Source organism: Panthera pardus, unplaced genomic scaffold (assembly GCF_024362965.1).
Source record: "Panthera pardus isolate Hobbes unplaced genomic scaffold, ASM2436296v1 HiC_scaffold_11, whole genome shotgun sequence".
Classification (NCBI taxonomy): Eukaryota; Metazoa; Chordata; class Mammalia; order Carnivora; family Felidae; genus Panthera; species Panthera pardus.
The window spans coordinates 14,186,719-14,208,891 of NW_026526666.1; the positions used below are offsets into that span (position 1 = coordinate 14,186,719).

Genomic DNA, 22,173 nt, shown 5'->3' on the forward strand with positions numbered 1-22,173 from the left:
TTTGCTCTATGGTATCTGTATGAGTGGAATTCTAAAGTTATCGAAATAAAGTAAGGAGAAATTTCTTATGTTACCTGTAGATTGGTAAGAGTTAAGGTTTGAACTTTTGTACAAAATCCCAATTCATGTGTAATTTGTAGCATTGAGACTTCTATGCATATGCTCACTATATTATACTTACACAGAAACCCTGGTAAACTGTGTTGAACTTGGGTGCATTCTTTTAGGATAGGAAGAACAATCACTGAAACAAAGCATTTTGTCATTTGCCTTTGTGTGGCTTTATTTATTTATTTATTTATTTATTTATTTATTTAATTAATTAATTTATTTATTTATGAGCCAGGGAGAGGGGTAAAGGGGGTGAGAAAGGCAGAGAGAGATGAGAGAGAGAGAGAAAGAGAGAGAGAGAGAGATCTTAAACAGGCTCTGTGTTCAGTGCAGAGCCTGACTCGGGGCCCAATCTTATGACCTTGGGATCATGACCTGAGCCAAGATCAAGAGTTAGACACTCAGGGGTGCCTGGGTGGCTCAGTTGGTTGAGCATTCTGACTTCGGCTCAGGTCATGATCTCACGGTTTGTGAGTTCAAGCCCTGCATCAGGCTCTGTGCTGACAGCTCAGAGCCTGGAGCCTGCTTCAGATTCTGTGTCTCCCTCTCTCTCTGCCCCTCCCCTGATCACACTCTGTCTCTCTCTGTCTCTCTCTTTCAAAAATAAATAAACATTAAAAAGTAATTAAAAAAAAAAAAGTCAGACACTCAACCAACTGAGCCATCCAGGGGCTGTGTGACTATTTCAGATAAATAACTCAAAATTTAGTTGGAAAGGGCCAATTTAGTTACTGACCAAACTCTAAAAGAAATGCTAATATGATACTTAATTTTTCTGAAATAGGATTTTTATAAATATTTTGGGGGCACATGACTTACAATAAGACACCTACCTAGACTCATTTTGGTCAATCTCTGTTTTTCTTTGCTCTTTCTAGCAAGTTCTATTAAATAGTCTCAAGATTATTACTAGAAAATTACTAACCTTACCCTAAAATACCCATCCAAAATTATGATGCTTAATGTGATTTATGTATTATTAATATTTTTAATCTGTAGTTTCCCCCGTTTTTGACTTTGAAGTATGCCAGTGGTTTCATTTAAATAGGGTGAATTTTTTTCTCAAAACAGAATATTTAAGAATTTTTATTTTTGTTTTCAGTAGAACATCCAATTATTTACTTAACATAAAAAAGCACATCTCTTTTATGTTGAAACAAGAATATGTGTGTGTGTGTGTGTGTGTGTGTGTGTGTGTGTGTGTGTGTGTGTGTTGCTAGGTTTAGTCATTGACATATAATTTAAGCTTTTGTTTAGGGGTCTGGAGAGGAGTGCTGGTAGACGCAGGTATTCTACCTACGTAATCTTTGAGACTATTTGAAAGAGAAGCAGTGGTGGTCTCGTTTGTTCTCCCAGAGCCAGGGCACTGCTGGCTATAAATCACACAGCTCTTTGGTGTGTGTATTTATGTATGTGTTCTAATAAGGAGAGTGGAACTTTTAAAACAAGTGCTCATATCCCTGTTGAACTTCCCCTGAACAGCTTGAGGCAAGATTTCCTATTTTAGGCTTGTGCTCAGATTCCTTTCCACTATTTGGGGAAAACCAAAAACTTCTATTTCCCTTTTTAGAAATGAGATTTGAGAATCTTATTAAAAGGGGTACACCTTAGCCTATAGGCATTTAAGTCACAAGCACTATGAATCATTCTGTCAAGTTAGGACCTGCATTTTCAAACGATGCCTAACCTAGTTCCACATCCAGAGTAGGCACTTGATAAATATTTGGTGAATGATTGAGGCAGTACCTCAGAATCCAAGGACAGTCCTTCAACTGAGAAAGCCTTGTCCTTTCTGAACAATTCACTGCTTTGCAGCAACTAGAGTGAAAGACAAGAAGATCTAATCTTAATCAGTGTGGCTGAGTATAGAAGGAAAGGTGATACCTTAGGCTAACAGCTATTAAGGTTGTAGTGTAAAACTTGATGATGTTACATTAGGAAGTGAATATACAGTCAATGCATTTATTACTGAACAAGATGTGCCAGATGTCATATTTCAGTGCCTGATTTCTCCCTTTTCCCCACCCCCTTTTTCTGGAAATACGGTTGTGCGTTTGCTTCTAACAATTCTGAGGACTTGTTCAAAATTTAGACACAGGTAACACTGCCACAGGATATGGGGGATATAAACATGAACAAGACCTTATTCCCTCTACCTTTTCGGATAAGTCCATTTTTTTTCACACTAAAATATCCAGTTGATACACTGAAGTAGAGTGCAAAAAGAAGGGTTTAAGAATCATATTGGTTGAAATCTTAGCTCCCCTACAGATCAGCTATTTGCCCTTGGGCAAATTATCCCTTAACGTCTAAAATGGGAATAGTTAACAGGCATCTTAAGGGAGATTGTGAAGCTTAAATGAGAGCATAAGTAAAGTACTTTATTTTATGAATGCCCAAACCAATCTAGTACCAGATCACGTTCTTCCTTTTATGTAGCACTCTGCCTCTAATAGGTGGTCAAATGTTTGTCAGGCTCCCTGATTAGTAACTCTTTCTAGAAATGATGTGAGAAACAAAGGCAAGCTGAGGGCAAAGCACAAGCTAACAGCTACCCCCCACCCCCCAAGGTGGGATATGTGTGACATTCCTCAAGCACTCCTGGCTGCCCAAGAACAAAGGAAAGGGAGAAAAAAGTGGTTAACTGATAAAGATCACAGTGATGCCTCTATCATGAGCCTCTATCAGCTTGCAATGGTCTTTTTTTTTTTTAAGTTTATTTATTTTGAGAGAGTGAGAGAGCACAAGCAGGGGAGGGGCAAATGGAGAGAGAGAGAGAGGGAGAGAGAGAGAGAGAAGATCCCAAACGCTCTGTGCTGAGCCGATGAGAGACTTCATCTCATGAACCCGTGAGATCATGATCTGAGACAAAATCAAGAGTCTTAACTGACTCTTAACTGAAATCAAGATGCTTAACTGACTGAGCTGCCCAGAAGCCCCAGTTTGCAACTGTATTAATGATTTACAAGAAAAAAGCAATCTTATCAATAGTCAAACTTCTAGAAACCTATAGATTGAATTTCCTAGGACCCTGACACCACCATCCCTTCCGTAGGATAGAAAAATCTTATATAATCAGTCACTCCTCACAACCCAAGGGCAGCTATTTCTGTCCTCTGTCAATGGGTCCTGTCCTTGTGCTTTAATAAAGACATTTTTTTGCACTGAAGACGTCTCAAGAATTCTTTCTTGGCCATTGGCTCCAAACCCCAACACTTTAAACCACATCAGATCTAGCTGAAAATTTAAATAAATAGTGCTTGGTTCTTGCAGTGGTATTGAGAATCAAATTTAAGAAGTGGACTCTCAGATGAACTATACTGGCAAAAACCATACTGGCATTTCCAGGATATATTGTATCTGCCCACTTTTTCAATTTAAATACTCCGTAAAATTTTTTTTTTTTCTTTTTGATATCAAGACCCTGGGTAACATTAATTTGTGTTTATATTCATTTGCCTGTCACATCACTGAGAGAGTTTCTTAATGAAGACTTTCTTATAGGAGTTAATCAGGACTAGTTAAGCTTTGCATAAACTGTTTTCCCTGAATTCGTAAATACGTTTCTTAGAACCTTTCCTTCACACGATAGCTTCTTTTATCTTGAATTAGATTAAATTTTTCCTGTTCTTAAGTGTTTTTGATGTTTATTATTACCGCTCTTTCTTATGTCCTTTCCCTCAGTCTGAAGGCCCAGCTCACTCTTGGCATTTGGCCCTTATGAAGGCGAGGTTCTTACAGGTTTGTATCACTGTATTCTTAACTCTTCTACATCGTTATACCCACTGAATACTCAATTCAGCTGGGTTAAGCATCATGTATATTTGTGGAATCGACTGCACTGGTGGGGTCGGAAAGTGAGGTTCTGTTGTCATGGGCCTTGCAACTAATAAAAAGGGTAGTAAAAAACCAAATCTGTGAACAAGTTAAGTAACTGTAAAATGCTCCAAGGTATATCAGCATCACAGAAGGAGAAATCAAAAATGGGGCAAATAAGCAGCTGGAGTTTTCAGGAAGAAAGTGAGGCCAGGAAGAGCGGAGAGAAAAGGGGAGGCTAGATTTATTTCATTTGCGTTCAGTAATAAATTGTCAGGAAAGAGTATTATAGAGGCGATTCTAATGAGCAGAGGACTTCTCGATTCCGAGGCGACAGCCCCCTCCGCGCTATTTCGGGACGCGGGGTCACCGGCCAGCGACCCGTCTGCGTCCCGGCTGCTGGTCTCTCACCCAATCGCCAGGCCAGCTCTTCCTCCGAGTCCAGCAGGTCCTTGGAGGGCAGGCCAGAGCCTGTCTGTCTAGGCAGGTCCCCACCTCTCCAGGCTCGGGCCCGCCCAGCCGACTCTCCCTTTGGCTCAGGCACCTGCCTGGCCGCCCCTCGGCGGGGTCCTGAGGCGCCTCGGAGGAGCGCGATGATTGGTTGCCGGTCGGGGCTGGAGCTCTGCTCCAGCGCCGCTTGACAACCGCAGTCTGCAAGAGGCTGAGCCGAGCGGTCCTCCGGGAGGGGCAGACGCGAGGAAGGACGGCCTGACGATCTGATGGATTGACGCGCGGGCGGCAGGAGGGAGGACCGACGCCAAACCCAGACATAGACCTCCGCCCTCGCGCTCCAGCCCCAGCCCGGACCCGGCCGCGTCGGGGCCCCGTTCGCCAGCCTCACAGCCGCTTTCTCCTCAGCCGCTTCTCTGGACTCGTCCGGGAACCCTCAGGTGAGTGACTCCGGGAGGCGGAGGCGGGGTCGGCCGCGTCGCACCTCGGGTTGCCATGGTCACCAGTCGCCACCTGTCACCAGCTGACAGGGCTCCGACCCAGGCGGCCCTTGGCCCAAAGGGCGGCGTTTGCGGCCCGGGAGAAGGGCCTCGGGTAGGCTTCGGTGCCTCCTGGGTGGGGACTGGGGTCGTTGAGTGAGGCCCCGGCGCCGCCGGATGAGGACCTGGGAACTGCCGGCCCCTATTTCGAGACCGCCTGTCCTGGACCACACCTTCCCCTCTCTTCCAGCCCGGCTCTGGGGTAGAGCGACACCCCTCGCCTGGTACCGTCGGCCCCGGAGCGGGGAGCTAGCGCAGGACCAGTGCCCACCTCGCCGCTGCTGAGAGGCGGGAGGGGAGCTGGCTGCGTTGATTTCTTCCTTCCTCGCCCGCGGCCGAGCCTTTGCGAGAACTGAGGGGCGCGCTCGCGTCCCTGTCTGGGCACGCCTTGGCCGGGAGGAGGGGAGGAAGCTGCGGGGCTGGGAACCGAGCGGCGGCGTGGGGCAGCTCCGCGGGGCCGGCTTTGGCCTTTCTTACGTCAGTGGTTCTGTGGGTGCAGCCTTTGGGGGTCTGGGCGGGGGGCGGGGAGAGGGGAATCGACTGGGTTTGGAACCCGGCTTTGCTGGGGCTGAGGAGCGCCGGCGTAGAAGAGGCGGGAGGCTGTAGAACTCTAGGGTTCAGCCGGTGTCTTGTATTGGGGAGAAAGATTGGGGCTCCAGCTCTGGGGCGAGGCCTTGGGCAAAAGGGGCAAGGTAGGCTGGGCGGCATTTGAACAGCATTTGATTTTTTTTCATCTCTATACCCAGACGTGCAGTCAGTAACCACGCATGGTATCTGAGCGGAGCGTTTTTGGCAACTTGGTTCTCTGCATAATGAAAGGAGAAGCCTTTGTTCCACCCAGATTCATAGGTTGTGATCTAACACTTATTTGCCTCCCTTTGTTGTAGACTTCATAGAATGCTTCAAGAAGTTAATGGCACAGAAATTAACATGTAGGCTTTAAATATGCTACAGATCTTTTTTCACAGTAAATCCAAGTAGAATCTTTTTTGTCTCCGGTGTTGGCTTGAGTTGCATTGAAATTTTACTAGGAAGGAGAAACGCCTAAGAGCCCATTTTCCTTTATATGGCATATTCTAGGGGTCTCATTTAGGACAAAGATGTAATGAACAATTTTACCTTAGGTTTTAGGGGGGAGATTGCTTCCACACAAAAGGAAAATTATTATACAGTGCGGGAAAAGACAAGCAATTAAACCATTAGCAGTATATTGTCAGGTAAAAAAAAAAAAGCACCACAGAACACTGGAACTTATATGCCATAATAATATGTAATTTTTTGTGAAGGGATTTCAATGTTTACCTCTTCTTCCTACCTTCTAATTCTTTTTTCTTTCTTTCTCTCTCTCTCTCTTTTAAAGCCAGTATTAGGACTATATCATTAGAGAACAGGGGTATTATTCTAAGTTCCTAGTTACATACTTGTGTTCAGCCTCTGTTTCTGTTTGTGAAATTATCAGTTACTGAATGGACAGCATGGAATATGGTTGATATATACTGTAGTTTGAGAAATACTTCAAAATAAGTATGAAAAGATGCAGTTTTCCTTAGCAAATCAGTAAGCTGGAAATCAGATTGCCTGGATTTAAGTGTCATTTAGCTATTGATTACAATCATGGAAGAGCTACTTAACCTACTGTTGAGTCTAATATCTAGATCTGTAAAATGGGGATAATACCTACTGTTGTTTTAGTCTGGAATGGGCTCTAAGTTGAACAAGATAGTCTGTTTGAAAGCACTTTGGAAAAAAATTAAGGCATCTGTTGATTACCTCTTAATAGAGTGGAGCGTTGGCAAAGATAATTAAAATACTCTGCATGATCTATTTAGTATTTTGAGGCCCAGGACCTTATTTCTTATAATGGCCTTACAGGGCTCACAGGAACTATTAAGGTGCATCCATCCTTACTCTTTGATGGAGGTTCTTTATTACCATGGTGACATGGAAAAAGGGTGTTTCTTTCCTATATGTGTGCAAGGATTGCTTTCCTGCTTTCAGTACGATTTTCTTATATTTAGAGAATATAAGGTAGATTTCAGAGACTTCAAAGAAATTTCATGCTTAAGGGACCCTGGGGATGTGTTCAGTCTTTTTCTGCCCCTATGGAAAAAAATTTAAGAAGCATTGCCTTAGACTCACTCAGCTAATGAATCACTACTTAGCACAGGAAATAAGTTGAATTTCAATTTCTAAAACTTTGACACTAGGCTTATTATTCTGATTATCCCCTCTTGTTCCCCCCGCCTCCTGTAAATGTCAGAATATTGTAGTGGAAAGGTCAAAGGATTTTAGTCATATACACCCTCTTGTCCCATTCATAAATACTGTATAGGAGTATTAAGGGCCTGACATAGTAAATGCACAGTACATGTTAGTAGCTTTTCCTTTCCCATCTCTGCATGTTAGGATATTAACAATCTCTCAAACCCATTCTTAACAGGAAACCCTATTATTCCTCTGAACTTCCATGGCATTTCATTTGTAATTCTTTTATGGTGCTCTTTATATTTTATGCATATTACTTTTATATAGAAGACTTGAAAACAGGTCTTCAAACTCCAAGTCCAACGCTGGCCCATACCTAAGGATACTTTTTTATTCTGTGTAATTTTGAAACCATTACATTGAATAGTCAAAGCTTATATATTTCAACTGATTTTTCTTGCTTTTTTTGTTTTTTGTTTTGCTTTTTGCTTTTTAATTTGTTTCTGTTTGGGTAAAAAGCTATCCTTACAAAACACCACACACTACCTTATAAATCTTGCTTTCATGTTTTGTCGTCTTCACTGTAGTAACTCAGTGATTGTATTCCTGGGACGCAGCATGGTACTAGCACAGAGTAGATACTCAAATATTTTTATTATTATTATTTTAATATTTGTTTATTTTTGACAGGGTAGGGAGAGATTTAGCAGGGGAGGGGCAGAGGGAGGGGGGACAGAGGATCTTTGCTTACAGCAGAAAGCCCCATGTGGGGCTTGAACTCACGAACCAGGAGATCATGACCTGAGAAGAAATTGGACACTTAACTGACTGAGCCACCCAAGCGCCCTGATACTCAAATATTGTTAAACAAATACTGACCTCAAACAAACATTATCATAAGTAAGAGTCTCTTCGTGTGGCATCTGCAACATAATTTGATCTAATCAAGCTTCCCAATATTTTGTTTTATTTTTTATTTTATTTTATTTTTTAATTTTTTAGAGAGAGAAGAGAACATGTGAGTGGGGGAGAGGAGTAAAGGGGGAGAGAGAGAATCTTTTTTTTTTAAATGTTTATTTACTTTGAAAGAGAGAGGGTAAGAGAGTGTGTGCATGTGTAAGCAGGGGAGGGGAGCAGAAAGAGAGAGGGAAAGAGAATCCCAAGTAGGCTCCATGCTGTCAGTGCAGAGCCTGATGTGGGGCTCCATCTCAAGAACCACAAGACACAAGATCATGACCTGAGGTGAAATCAAGAGTCCGGCACTTAATGGACTTAGCCACCCAGGGGCCTCAAGCTTCCTAATATTTTAAAATTACACCTAAAATATATTTAAAACCAGGGTTAACTTTTTCTAAAGTAAATTTTTACACTTTATCCACAGCACAGTAGCTCTCCCATAGCATGTTTTTAGTAGCTCTTTTGTCATACTGGTTTTACCATGGGTATGAACTCTGAAGGGGAGAAACTTATATTTATTAAGCACAATTCACATGCTTGCCACTCTGCCTGGACCTTTATCTTGTTTTGCAAGTCAATACCCTATTTTATAGAGAAACAGTACTACATGAAAAAGGACATAAACATTTTATACTATTTGATACATTGACTTAAATAATGAATTCTATAAAATGAACAGATTTCTATGGCTAAGTATGTTTTGTGACTTTTGTTGATGTATTGGAAAAGAAAATAGAATCTTGTAATAAAATTTTTGAGAAAACTTTACAGAACTGAACTAAAATTGGAGGCTTAATGTCCATTTTTTGGTTTAACCTTTTTTAAAATGTTATTTTGAAAGCCTGGAAATTGCGTTGGATTGGTTTTCTTTCCAACTTCAAGAGAAGCTTTAGAAATTAAATTCTGGGAAGTGCAAAAACAGTATCTGCTGAGCAGATGATGATGTAAAGCAACTTTAGGTGTTTGGGTGTGTTTATTATATAGTGCACACATCATGGGAAGTGTTGATTTCAATGTATACATTGAAATACCATACCTGGAGTGTTGTATTCTATTTTGGATGTTTTAAGAGAGTGATTAACACATGTTAGGAAGAGAATGATTAGAATGGTAGGGGTTCTGTAAGCTATATGAAGAATTGCTAAAGCGTATAGGAAAATAGACATGATTATTGGTCAGATTCAAATGTGTGAAAGTTTGAAACATAATAAACTTTTATCATGATGACCCGAAGACGTGAATAACTAGATGAAAGTTGCAAGAAAGTAGATTTCATTTCAGTATTAGGAAAGCAAAATTTTTATACTTGTGAAAAAATTAAATGAGTGTTATCTATTGTTACAAATTACCTTTTCCAAAACAGTCACTTAAAACAACAAATATTTATCTCACTGTTTCTGAGGGTCAGGAATCTGAGCACAGACCTGCTGAGTGCCTCTGATTTAAGATCTCTCTTGAGGTTCGGTCAAGCTGCCACAAAGGCTTTGGTGTCATCTGAAGACACAAATCAGGGATGATCTCCTTCTAAGCTCAGTGGCTTGGGTCTCTGTTCCTGTGGGCTGTTGGACTGAAGGCTTCCATTCCTTGCCAGCAGGTGAGTGGAGGCTTCCCTCAGTTCTTTGTCACTTGGATCTTTCCACAAGGTTGCCTCATGACATGGCAGCTGGCTTCCCCCAGAGTGAACATTCTGAGAGAGAGGACACACGCCTGCACTCAGGACTCACACTACTATCTTTTTACAAATCTTGGAAGTGACAGCCCAACACTTCTGCTATGTTCTTGGGTAGAAGTGAGTCACTAAATCCAGCGCACATTCAAGGGCCAGTGACTACAGAAGGTTGTAAACACTAGTAGGCTCATTGGTGACCATCTTAGAGACTGCCTTCCACAAGTGGCTTGTAAGGGGGGCATAAAAATTTTCTCTCATTGGAGGCATTTATGTAGAGGTTGGCAGACCATCTGTTAGAGGTAAGTTTTGGATATTCTGCATTATAGGAAAGTGGACTAATGTACCTTCCGACTCAATTCTGTGATGAATATATAAAAGGTAAGGAAGTAGAAAAGCTAAGGATGAAAGACTTTAATAGGTAATTATATAGTATATATTCTGATGTACTTAATTCAGTAGTTAATGCTTATATAATTTTGTCTTTTTCAGTACATTTTCAAGTTTTTGTGATTCTTGGTTCAGTACATTTCCTGCTGTGTTTCTGTATGTTGACCTACTGACTTTAAAAAAAAAGCCATTTTTTATGTAGTTCAATTTCTGAAGTATACACAAATACCTTAAGTTCTGTTTTTCCCTTTGAAAATAATAAAGTGTGTATGGGAGTAAAACAACATGAAGGACTTTTTTTTTTTTTTTTTTTTTTTTTTTTTTAAGAGAGAGAGCTCCAGTTGGGGAGAGGGGCAGAAGGAGAGAGAGAGAATTTCAAGCAGGCTCCACGTTCAGTTTAACCCCAGTGAGGGGCTGGATCCCATGACCCCAGCGTCAGGACCTGTGCTTTAATCAAGAGTTGGGTGCTTAACCAACTGAGCCACCCAGGCACCCCATGAAGGACATTCTTCATCTGTTTTACAAAGCACACTTCTGTACCTTGGCTTTAGGTGTGACAGAAAACGATACTAGAGGTCTCATATAATGAAAGGTGAAATTGTGTTCTTAGATAAAACATTATTTTTACCATAAATAAATAAAGTAGAAACACACAAATAAGAAAATAAATAAGGAATATAGTATGAGTTTATATGAATATTTTACTTTGACCTTGGTTGATATAGCATTAATTTGTGCTTGGAGTTAATTTTTATTACAAATATTAAGATTATAAACTTTCTAGGGACACCGGGTGGCTCAGTTGATGGAGCATGTGACTCTCAATCCCAAAGTTGAGTTCAAGCCCCATGTTGGGTGAGCCTACTTCAAAAAAAAAAAAAAAAAGAGTATATACTTTCTACATTTCTTATTTACATCTTTATAGGTTGAAACTCTGCCTAATAAACATTTGAATTTTTACCATGAGCTGCTGTGATGATTTAAGTAATAAATCGTTTAAAAAATCTTTTAATTCTTTGTATGATTAACACCTAAAGCTTTTGCCTGTGAGTCAGGAGACCTGGAATTCTTAGTTCTGCCTAATGTCTAATAATTGTGTAATCAAGCAGTGGCACTGTTGCTCACTAGTAAGTGGGATTCTCATTTTAAATTGTTTTAAAGAATAGACTTGCTTTGGTCTGCCCATACCTACTGCTAGGTTTCTCTTGAGTTCAGTGACACCATCTGTGAGTTTTCTGATGAAGCTGTTCAGTCTGAGACCAGAGAACACAGCAAAGGTCTGATAGGGTTTTGTTTTTTTTTTTAATATTTATTTATTTTTGAGAGAGAGACAGTGTGTGAACAGGGGAGGGGCAGAAAGAGAGGGAGACACAGAATCTGAAGCAGGCTCTAGGCTTTGAGCTGTCAGCAAAGAGCCTGATGTGGGGCTCGAACTCATGAACCTTAAGATCATGACCTGAGCCAAAGTCAGATGCTCAACTGACTGAGCCACCCAGGAGCCCCTGATAGGGTTTTTTGTTTTTTGTTTTTTTAGTTTATTTATTTATTTTGAGAGAGACAGAGGCAGTGCAGGGTGAGGGAGGTGGGCAGAGAGCAAGGGAAAGAGAATCCCAAGCAGGCTTCATGCTGCCAGCACAGAACCCGACACAGGGCTTGAAATCCTGAAACCAGGAGGTCATGACCTGAGCCAAAACCAAGAGCCAGAGGCTTAACCAACTAAGCCACCCAGGTGCCCCAAAGGTCTGATAGGTCTTAAAGAGATCTGCCGAACCATGTTCTAGGCAAGTGAACTAAAAGTGTATTATTTAAGAATAAAAAAAATTCTCTACACATTTTGTTTTTTGATATAAAATTCTTATGCAGTAGGGGCTCCTGGATGGCTCAGGTGGTTTAGCGTCCAACTCTTTGATTTCGGCCCAGATCAAGATCTCAGTTCGAGAACCCCATGTTGGGCTTTGTGCTGACAGGCTGCTTGGGATTCTCTCTCTCCTTCTCTTTCTGCCCCTCTCCTACCCCCTCTATCTTGCTTGCTCAAATGCTCTCTGTCTCTCTCTCAAAATAGATAAATAAACATTAAAACAGTTTTTTATATAAATAAAAATAGGGGCCCCTGGGTGGCTCAGTCATTTAAGTGTCTGACGTCAGCTCACGTCATGATCTTGTGATTTGTGGGTTCGAGCCCAGCGTCGGATTCTGTGCTGACAGCTCAGAGCCTGGGACCTGCTTGAGATTCAGTGTCTTCCTCTCTCTCTGCCCATCCCCCACTAGCACTCTGTCTCTCTCTCAAAATGAATAAACATTAAAAAAATTAAATAAAAATTCTTATGCTTTAAATCAACACTGATTTTGCTTTTAGTTGTGCTCTAAAAGCTAAATTGTGTTCAGAGTGAAGCATTTGTAGCAACACACTGTTAAATTTATCTAGGTTTATCTAGGTTTCCCTATATTTGGTGTGGTTTTCATAGATATTTTAAAGACCGAGGTCCATTTTAAAGTTGAAAGTTAAACTCTAGAGCTCTTAGATCTAATTTTTTCTTTTCTTTCCCCTTCCTTCCTTCCTTCCTTCCTTCCTTCCTTCCTTCCTTCCTTCCTTCCCTCTGGTTCCCTTCCCTCCTATCAGTTTCAATATTCCTTATTTTTTGATGGCAATATTCATTTAGATAACAATTTTAAATTAAGTGGGGTTGATTAAATAAGGGTTAAGAAATATATTTTATTAGACCTGGAGAGATTTTTTTTTTTTAATGATAAGTAGTATCAGGGCACCTGGGTGCCTCAGTCAGTCATCTGACTCTTGACTTTGGCTCAGGTCAGGATCTCATGGTTTGTAGGTTCGAGCACCATATCCCACCGTTTGTGGGGATTCTCTGTCTTTCTCTCTCTCTGCCCTGCCCTGGCTCGTGTACTTGCTTGCTCTCTCTCTCTTGGTCTCTCAAAATAAATAAACTTAAAAAAAAAAAAAAAAAAAAGAACTGATGATCTTCCGGAAACCTTTATTAAAAAAAAGAGAAAAGTAATATCTAATTTTATTTTAGTTTCTTACACAGTTGGGCTAATCCTTTTTGTCTCTCCTATTAAAAGTGCATGTTTAGGGGCGCCTGGGTGGCTCAGTCGGTTAAGCGGCCGACTTCGGCTCAGGTCATGATCTCGCGGTCCGTGGGTTCAACCCCTGCGTCGGGTTCTGTGCTGACAGCTCAGAGCCTGGAGCCTGTTTCAGATTCTGTGTCTCCCTCTTTCTCTGACCCTCCCCTGTTCATGCTCTCTCTCTCTCTCTGTCTCAAAAATAAATAAATGTTAAAAAAATAATTTTAAAAGTGCATGTTTAAAATTCTGGTTAGACTGTTATTAATGCAGGATTTTATCTAGAAGTCTATTTACCCTATTAACATTGTTTAATAGAAAAACAATGTGAAAGATCATAAAATTAGGGTCCTCAGTTGGAATAATTTTTAAAAATTATTTCACTACTGTGAAGTTTTTTCCTTTAACATGTTTAGATGACTCTCCTTATTTTTGTGAAGTATCTTTGCCCTTCCCTTTCTTGGGAATTAGTGTGATATAGCAGAAAGAGCTTTAGCATCTCACAAACTATGGTTCCATTCTTGCCCAGGGTTGTAACCTTTGGCTACTGTATTTCCTTCTTTCCTTTTTCCTACCCTTTCTCCTTTTCTTCCTCTTTCGCTCTCTGCCTATCCTCTCTGTTTCTGTATTTCGGTCTCCCTTTCACAGTCAGAAATTCTAATTTTCATTGCTGCAAAGCTTAGGATTTGAATTGGGGAGGGGGAGACAATTTCTTGTCTGGCTTACCAAGATAAGGCAGCCCAGATGCTTGTGGAAAAAATGAAGAGTTGAAGAGTTCTACTTGCTCAGATGTTTGAGGAGCTAATGAAAAATTGATCTAAAGATTAATCATATATATATACGTAATAAAATTAATCATGATTAACATACAAAAATTAATCATATATAATATATATGTAAATATAAAATTTGCCTCCCCTTTGTTTTGCTACCCTGTTAAATAGGTTCCTTCTGGTACTTTAAAGATTTCCTGATTGACATGGATGCTGATATCAAGATGTATGTCCTGATGTACTTCTGAAAGAAGTATTCAGTTGCTGGTGAAATATATGTTTAATCTTTTTTTTATTATTAAAAATCTTTTTTCATGTTTGTTTATTTTGAGAGCGGTGGGAGGAGGGGCCAGGGAGGGGAGAGGAAGAATCCCAAGAAGGGTCCCTAGTGCCAGCTTGGAGCCTGACACGGGGTTCAAACTCACGAACCACAAGATCATAACCTGAGCAGAAACCAAGTTGGTAGCTTAACCAACTGAGCCAGCCACCCAGGTGCCTCTAAATTATTATTATTATTATTTTAAAATTATTATTTTTAATGTTTTATTTGTTTTTGAGAGAGAGAGAGGGGCAGAGTATGAGCAGGGGAGAGGGAGACACAGACTCCGAAGAAGGCTCCAGGCTCTGAGCCATCAGCACAGAGCCCGACATGAAGCTGGAACTGGTGAACCGGGAGATCATGACCTGAGCTGAAGTCTGATGCTTAACTGACTGAGCCACCCAGGCACCCCTATTATTATTATTTTTTAATGTTTATTCATTTTTTGAGAGAGAGAGAGAGAGAGAGAGAGAGCGCATGTGCAAGTTGGGGAGGGGCAGAAAGGGTGCGAGGCACAGAATCTGAAGCAGGCTCCAGGCTCTGAGCTGTCAGCACAGAGCCAGATGGGAGGCTCGAACCCACGAACTGTGAGATCATGACTGAGCTGAAGCCAGATGCTTAACCAATTGAGCCACTCAGGAACCGCATTTTTATTTTTTTAATTTAAATTTTATTTAGTTAACATAGAGTGCAGTATTGGTTTCAGGAGTAGAATTCAGTGATTCATCACTTAACACCCAATGCTCATCACAAGAAGTGCCCTCCTTAATACCCATCACCTGTTCAGCCCATCTCCCACCCACCTACCTCCATCAACCCTCAGTTTGTTCTCTATCATTAAGCATCTCTTGTGGTTGGTTCCCTTTTCTACCCACCCCACCCCCATATGTTCATCTGTTTTGTTTCTTAAATTCCATATATGAATAAAATCAGATGGTATTTGTGTTTCTCCAATTGACTTATTTCTCTTAGCATAATACATTTTAGCTCCATCCTTATGTTTAGTCTTAATGTAAATACTGGGTTAATTTCTTTTTTGTTGTTGTTTATTTATTTTTGAGAGAGAGAGTGAGACAGAGCATTAGTGGGGGAGGGCCAGAGAGAGGGAGACACAGAATCTGAAACAGGCTCCAGGCTCTGAGCTGTCAGCACAGATCCGGATGCGGGGCTCAAACCATGAACTGTGAGAACATGACCTGAGCCGGAGTCAGACACCCAACTGACCGAGCCACCCAGGCGCCCCTGGGTTAATTTCTTAAACTTACAAAGCCCAATATCTTCATCTGTTACATGGGGATGAAATTGCCTATCTCATAAGGATCAATTAAACAACATAAGTAAAGATCTTAGAATAGTACCCAATAATTATTTCATTGTAAACATAGCAGTTAATCCTATCTTTGGGATTCTATTCTAGTTACTATCTTGATATAGAAGAGAACCTTTGGAATCTAATCCTGTAATTTTTCATAGTTTTTTTCTTTTTAGAGTTAAAAATTGTATTCATGTAAGAAATGTATGTATAAATATACAAGTAATGCATGGATATATATTGGTTGTAAACCATTCTGATAATACAAATGATGAAGAGTAAAACGGTCCCCCTTCAACTCCTTTCTCTTCCTAGTTTCATGCCCTGCATCCATTACAATTCCTGTCTTCAGAAGTAACCACTCTGACCAGTTTGATATGTATCCCTCCAGACCTTTCTTTATTTAGACAGATATCAAAAATAAGTGGATGCATTTATATTTATAAAAAAATAAAAATAAGTGGATGCATTAAAAAAATAAGTGGATGCATTTATATTTATCCATTCAACGGATGTTTATTAATAGTTATATTCTGTGATGTGCCTTTGCACTGTGAGGATGCATTAGTATTCTGTACTATGAATTTACCATAATTTAACAATACTGCTATGATGAGAGCTCAGTTCATTACTCATTTTTCTCTATTACAAGCAAATCTTCAAGGAACATCTTTGTATATGTATTTTGTGTGTATTTGCAAGTACTTTTTTGGGATCAGTTTCTAGAAGTAGAATTAGAATTGGTGAGTCAAAGAGTATAAACATTTAAAATTTTTATAGAGGGGGTGCCTGGGTGGCTCTGTCAGTTAAACGTCCAACTTTGGTTTAGGTCATGATCTCACGGTTCGTGAGAGCCCCCTGCGTTGGGCTCTGTGCTGACAGCTTGGAGCCTGGAGCCTGCTTTGGATTCTGTGTCTCCCTTTCTCTGCCCCTCCCCTGCTCATGCTCTGTCTGTCTGTCTCTCTCTCTCTCTCTCTCTCTCTCTCTCTCTCTCTCAAAAATAAATAAACATTAAAAACATCTTTTTATAGATAAGAATTTCATGCTGTCAAAGTCTCTTTCAAAAAGTTTGTCCCAATTTACATTTTTAACACAATGTGTGAAAGGGCATTTACCCACACTCTTGCCAAAACTAGGTATTATCAGGTAGGCCAAAATTAGTAGGCCATAAATGGTGTCTTGTTTTAGTACCACTAGTGAGGTTGAACATGTTTTCATAAATTTTTGGTCTCTTTTGTAGTTCTGTGAAGTGTCTGTGTAGTCTTTGCTCATTGTTCAACTGGAATTTGGGGGGGGGGTATTGATTTGAAGATGCTACCTATTTGTTCTCATTGGTAACCATTTAACCGTTTATGTGTGTTATGTTTATTCCTGATTTGTCCTTTGTCTCTTGTTTATGACAACTTCTATTAAATGGAAGGTTTACAGTTTACATTTTTAGTACCAGATTTGACCATTTTTTCCTTTACATTTTCTGGGTTACAAGACTTAATTATACAGTCTGAGTCAAAACTAGTTTTGCTTATCTTGTAAATTTTTAGTTCTTTAGCAATTAAATATGTTTTTTAAATTTTTGTGAGTTTCAATATGGAAAGAACACACATACTTTAATCTCATAAAGAAAGATTGAAATAATATTTGAATCAGATCTGAGAAGAGGTCTTGTGTTACCAAAAATTTACAAATCATTCTGAAATATTACTTCTGTACATACCTAATGAATATATTATATTCATTTTATTACTAATACCTTTCATTTACTTGCAATTAGAATTTTCAAGTAATTTGCAATTGGAAATTCTTACTTATATTTCATATTATTATTTAAATTTTTTGAATAGGTAATATTTGTACATAGTACAAAATTCAAAAGGTATAAAAAGGTATGTAGTGGAAAGTCTTACCATTTCTATTCTTTAACTATCCAGTTTTCCTTTAAGACCCTTTAAGAACCATTTTTATCAATTTTTTGTGTCTTTTTTCCCCAGAGATATTTTATGCAGATACACAACATATAGTTTATGTTAATTGAATTCTTTTCTTTTTATAGCTCTATTAAGCAACACCTGCTTAAAGATAATTTGGTCTTTAAGCCAAAATTATTCACAGTTCCAGAAAGTAAATTAGAATAATTGATGAATAGAAGAACAGCTGTCAACAATAAGAAGGGACACATGCTGTATCCATGTTATAAACATTAGTTGATTAGCAGACATGACAGAGCTTTGCAGTTAGAAGGGCTTTTGTTTGCTTGCTTATATGATTTAAAACAAATCTATTTTCTTTTTTATTAAACTGACCTTATATGTTAGAGACTTCTAATTATCCAAGACTTTATATTTCCCCCTAAGAATATATGTATATCAATAACAAGAAGTATATTGAAATGTGACTTAAAGCATATTATAAAACTTAAAGGGAAATCATAGAAATTGCCCAAACTAACCCTCTTATTCTATTTTTAATATATTTTTTATATTTTTAAAACAATTTTTAACGTTTTACTTTTGAGAGAGAGAGAGTGGGGGAGGGACACAGAGAGAAGGGGACAGAAGATCCGAATTGGGCTCTACCCTGAAAGCAGCAAGCTCGATGCCAGGCTTGAACTCACCAAACACTAGAGCCAAAGTTGGCTCTCACCAACTTGAACTCACCAACCTGAGCCAAAGTTGGACACTCAACCAACAGAGCCATCCAGACGCCCCTATTTTTAAAGATTATTTATTTTGAGAGAGAGAGAGACAGAGAGAGAGAGAGAGAGAGAGGCAGGGAGAGAGGGAGAGAGAGAACCGCAAGCAGGCTCTGCACTGTTAGTGTGGAGCCTGATGAGCAGCTTGAACCCATGAGCTGCGAGATCATGACCTGAGCTGAAGCTGGATGCTTAACTGACTGAGCCACCCAGGTGCCCCTAACCCTCTTATTCTATGTATGAAGAATTGAGGCCCATAGAGGTTAAGTGACTTGCAACATCACATTTGTAATTCTGAAGGACCAGACATTTACAGTTAACTGACCTGGCAGCAACTTAAGTTTTTAGAATGCTATTTTATTAAATTTATTGCTCTGTTTTTTAAAGGAAAAGGTGCAGTAGTTTTATGTTACAGTTTGGTATTAAAAGGTGTTACAGTTTGGTATTAAAAGGGTTCATGTACTTCATTTTGTTATCTGCATTTTTGTCTGTAAACAGGAATCTTAAGGCACTGTAACTCATTGTTACATGCTCTGTAATACTTGGAAGATTAAAGAGTGTGGTTTTTATTGTGTGGGATGGAGTTGGAGATTAATGGAACTTTTCTTCAGCATTCTTTTCTTGACTGTAAAATTTATAATGGCTGTACCTTGATTCCCTCAATCTTGTACTTGTGAGTCATTCTTAGTTTTGTGCATTTTTCTTCCTTCCTAATCTGTATTACAAGTGAGTAAAGAAACATTTCAAATGTTCCTCATTGCAAAGGAACATTTAAATCCTATCTATTTATATTTGATCAGAAAGCTACCACTGATATTTTTTTCATAAAACTTTTTCCATATCCATGTATAGAAATATACATAGAGGTCAATATATTTCTGTTGACATTCTTTTTTTTTCTTGTTAACATTTTATCTTTAACATTAGATTTCTAAAAATAATTTTATTTCTTGCCCCTTAATATAGTCTTCTAATCTTGTTTGACTAAGATAGGAATCAGTATGAGTATAGAGACGGCATCTGGAATTTAGTTTCTGTAGATATTAATTGTATCTAAGTACTAAAATATTAACTACCTTCCTGCTGGTGTCCAGATATACTTATTATTAAAGAAAACATTTCTTTATCTCACCTAGTCCAGGATTGGATATAAGTAAAAAGTTCTTTTTTTTTTTTTAAGCTTATTTATTTATTTTGAGAGACAGCGCACAAGAGAGGGGCAGAAAGAGAGAATCCAAAGCAGTCTCTGCACCAGTAGCATGGAGCCAGATGTGGGGCTCAAACTCACAAACTATGAGATCATGACCTGAGCCCAAACCAAGAGTTGGACACTTAACTGAGCCACCTAGACTCCCCAAGTAAAAACTTATTTTTTTTAAATACATAGAGATGTTTTTGTGATTTTTTTCTTATAGGTAAGTGTGTCATTTATTATGGAAATACAGAAACATTCTGATTTTTTTTTCATTTTGTTTTCAGTTTTCAGCAGAATACACTTTATTGTTGGCTCTACATAAATTCTGCCTGGTGAGTAATCGTTCACATGCACCATGCGCTGGTATATCTAACCTACAGTGTTGTCAGAGCTGACTTTGGCTTAAATAGGTTAAAGGGCCAGAGTTCTGTCCTTTTGAATGATTTTTAGAATAGTTGCAAACAAAATCATCTACTCCGTACCTTTTAAGAGGCATTTCTTCATTGATTTTTGCACCTTAAGTTAATTCAAGTAAACTTTATTGTACACTTATGTACTGTACATCTCATTTAAAAGATAATTTTAGTTGTTTCTAAGCTAGTTAACTCTTACTGTTTTATATCTTCCCTGAGAAGGGAGGATGAAACATTTATTATTGAATTCTACTCTTCTGAATTAGAGAAAAATTCTGCTTGGTAGTGATTAATAGCTTAAGGAGATTAAGAATGTGAATTATGGGGGCGCCTGGGTGGCTCAGTTGGTTAAGCGTCCAACTCTTGGTTTCGGCTCAGGTCATGATCTCATGGTTCGTGGGTTCAAGCCCCACGTCGGGCTCTGTGCTGACAGCATGGAGCCTGCCTGGGATTCTGTCTCCCTCTCTCTCTGCCCCTCCCCTGCTATCTCTCTCTCTCTCTCTCAAAAATAAATAAACATTGAAAAAAAAAGTTTTAAAAAGAATGTGAATTATGTTTTTATGTGTTATCTTTAAAAGTTATATTTATAATAATGTATTTAATTTCTAAATTATATAGCTGGGATTTGGGGAGCCTCTACAAACGTTTCAGTAACACAGAGTGGTTAGAAAAGAATAACGAAGATATAGTCATTAAGCATGTGCCTATGTTATATATGCTATCTAGCAACAGTGAATCTTATAAGAATTAAAATTCTGGGTTGAGTGGTTAAAATAGTATACTTTTCTGCTAGGAATTTCACAGTATAGAATTAAAGCTTGTCTTTTAAAAACCCTGAACAATTCTACATTAATTAGTATACATTTTTTGTATTTATTCAAAGTTTAAATGTAAAGTCAGTATAAAAATATGTATTTGTAAGAATTTATTTCTTCTCTTAGACTTTATTAATCAGAAATGATGGTGGCATTGAACTTGTAGTTATGATTTATTTTATTTCTTTAATGTTCATTTATTGATTTTGAGAGAGAGTGCGCGTGAGCACAAGTTGGGGAGGAGCAGAGAGAGAGGGAGAGAGAAAATCCCAACCAGGTTCTGCACTGTCAGCGCAGAGCCCGATGTGGGGCTCAGTCTCACCAACTGAGAGATCACGACCTGAGCCAAAATCAAGAGTCAGGTGCTTAACTGACTGAGCTACCCAGGCACCCCATAACGTGAAATTCATAGTAACTCTAGAGTTCTCCCATATTGAGGCTGAATGTAAAATAAATTGAGGCCTATAAAATGTTCGATATCATTGGGTATATTCAACAACAATAGAAAATTGCATCTCAATTCTGCACCAAGTTGTATGGTTGATACATAGTGATATAAGTGAAGTACCCACTAAAAACTTAAAAGATGGAGGGGGCAATTTTTTTTCTGATAATTAAATTAGTAAAAGCCATTCTTTTGCTAGTAAAAATTATATGAAGATTTGGGGAATGCTAAAACCACTAACCCTTGTGCTCTAGGAGTAATCTCAGGCACCTCTGAAATGTAATTAAAATTTAGTGAGCAGAAATATCACTAATTTTACTGTATCCTTTTTTGGACAAAGTCTGTGAACAGGAGGATGGTCAGCTCAAAAGAGAGCAAAGAGAAACCCAAAGCATGCAGACTGGTCAGCTGCCCTTTTGAGAGAGAGATTGGTGATCTGTTTGTTTCTTGAGGCAAGCATGTCCTTATTGTGGTGATGGATGTAGGAGATTAGCCTGATGTAGGAGATTAGCTTAATTTGATGTCATTAAATATTTGAGTCATATGATATCTTCCCATGTTCTGTCCCTTGTTTACCCTGCCACCTTCTCTACCTAAAAGAGAAAATCTATTCATCTGATATGAGCATTATAGTCTGCTGGACATTTACACTTCTCATTATAAAGAAAGAAATTGACAAGATAATAAACAAATTGGAAAAAAATTAACACATTTGCATACATATGTGTGTTTGTTTCTGTGAACTTGGTTAAAGTTAGTCGGTCCTGTGAGAAAGATGTGCTTACAATAGTCTGCTTCATTGATGATGCGTGATGATGTGTCTTTGCAGCTAGTCCCTTTAGCATGGTAGTCTTTTGTACTGCTGTTAGCCTTAACATTTGAAAATTCCAACAGCTTAGGCCATTTAACTTGTGTGATCTCATCCGTGAAATGATCTTCAGAATTCCTCCTAGTTCTAAATCTTTATGAATTCATAACCTATGTGCTCAATTGTATC

The 22,173-nt window shown here is 39.0% G+C and overlaps 1 protein-coding gene across 6 annotated transcripts in view; it reads left to right on the top strand.

Moving 5' to 3' along the window:
- Window positions 1-4,708: 4,708 nt before the first annotated feature.
- Window positions 4,709-22,173, top strand: part of WDR47 (WD repeat domain 47) — a 69,618-nt gene continuing 52,153 nt past the window's right edge. For 4 of the 6 annotated variants that reach the window (XM_053891574.1, XM_053891582.1, XM_053891587.1 and 1 more), the window contains exons 1-2: window positions 4,710-4,817; window positions 19,788-19,835. The gene's annotated coding sequence lies outside the window, so the exon portion shown is untranslated. Of the gene's footprint in view, window positions 4,818-9,513; window positions 9,673-19,787; window positions 19,836-22,173 lie in introns of those variants that run through there. The other 2 variants (XM_053891581.1, XM_053891579.1) reach the window with 2 other exon arrangements.